We start from the raw sequence: 1743 nt of genomic DNA, 5'->3' as shown, positions 1-1743 counted from the left end.
CCTGTGATTGAGACTCTCTGCTGCACCATCAGGACCTCTCCATAACTCTAGAGACCATCTCCCAACCTACCAAGTGAGAAAGAACTTCTGCTGCACTCTCAGAACCCCCCAGACCCAGTCCAAGTAAGTGGTAAGATTATAACTGCACAAAAGCTCTACACCAAAGGTCAGAGGTCGGTGCTATACGAAATGACAAAGAGAAGGAGCTAAATGCAATCTGAAGCCTCAAGCCCACCCTGAACAAGTGCACAGGACACTAGCTCAGCTGAAATGTATGGATTATTGTGTCTGAAGTAAAGAAACAAAAGCAGAAAGATATAGAGGAACTCAGGTCAGAATTAATCTCTAAAACAAAAAAAAAAAGAAATCTCTGAATTGATAGCATCAGAAGTAAAGAAACAACAACAGAAAGGTATAGAGGAACTCAGATCAGAACTAATCTCTCAAATAAAAAAAAGAAATCTCTAAATTAATAGCATCTGAAGTAAAGAATCAAATGCAGAAACATATGGAGGAAACACAATCAGAAAAAATCTCTGTAGTAAAAGAATTAATAACTGATTTGAAAGAAGACATTGATAAAAAAAATAGAGATTAGAAAAATGAAGGACTGCTTGAATGAACAATACAGGAAAGAAATACACTGCATGAAGCAGAGTCAAAGGGATATAGAAGAACTTCAAATCTCAATCACAAGCTTGCAAAACCATTTGAACGAAAGTGAAGACAGAGTTTCAGATCTGAAAGAAGCTGGTTCAGATAGTGAAAAGGTAAGAAAGGATCTCTTAAAAACAACTAGGATGCAGGAAAAAATAATCCATCACCTGCAAAACGATGCAAAGATGAATAATGTGAGACTAATAGGCATCAATGAGAAAGATGGAGTCAATATAAATAATATAAAAAGAATGTGGGGAGAAGTAATAGCAGAAAACTTCCCAAATATGAGGAAACAATCTGACATTCAGGTTACCGAAGCATACAGAACACCAAGTAACCTCAACCCAATTAAAAGCACACCGAGACATATAATAGTCAAGATCCCACAAATCCAGCACAAGAATAATATACTGAAAGCCACTAAAGAAAAGAAGCAGATCACATTCAAAGGAAAACCCATCAGAATTATGGCGGACTTCTCTTCACAAACCATAAAGGCAAGAAGAGCATGGAGCAGAGTACTTCAAGTCCTCTATGAAAACAAATTCCAGCCCAGATTACTATACCCTGCAAGACTCTCTTTCAAGTTGGATGGAGAAGTGAAATACTTTCATGACAAAGAACAACTAAAGAACTTTATGATGACAAGGCCAACCCTACACAAACTACTGAAAGATGTTGTAGACAGGGACCAAAATGATCAGAACTCCATGAATGAGAACAGAAGGAACCCACTAAATAGGGCAAACAATTAAACACAAGAGAAAAAGGAGTAAACAACAGTAGGCAAATAACATGTTGATCATAAATCAATACATCTCAATTCTAACCATCGATGTAAACAGACTCAATCCACCAATTAAAAGAAATAAACTGGCACAGTGGATTAGGAAACACAATCCAACAATATGCTGTATAAAAAAAAAACACACTTAACTCAAAAAGAAATTCATAGGCTGAAAGTCAAAAGATGGAACACAATACTACATGCCCAAGCACCTCATAAAAAAGCAGGGGTAGCAATCCTATTCTCAGAAAGTCTCAACTTCAAACCAAGAATGATCAAATGAAATAAAGAAGGCC

The sequence above is a fragment of the Octodon degus genome, unplaced genomic scaffold (assembly GCF_000260255.1).
Source record: "Octodon degus isolate 3935 unplaced genomic scaffold, OctDeg1.0 scaffold00102, whole genome shotgun sequence".
Classification (NCBI taxonomy): Eukaryota; Metazoa; Chordata; class Mammalia; order Rodentia; family Octodontidae; genus Octodon; species Octodon degus.
Note: the sequence above shows the minus strand (reverse complement) of the source record.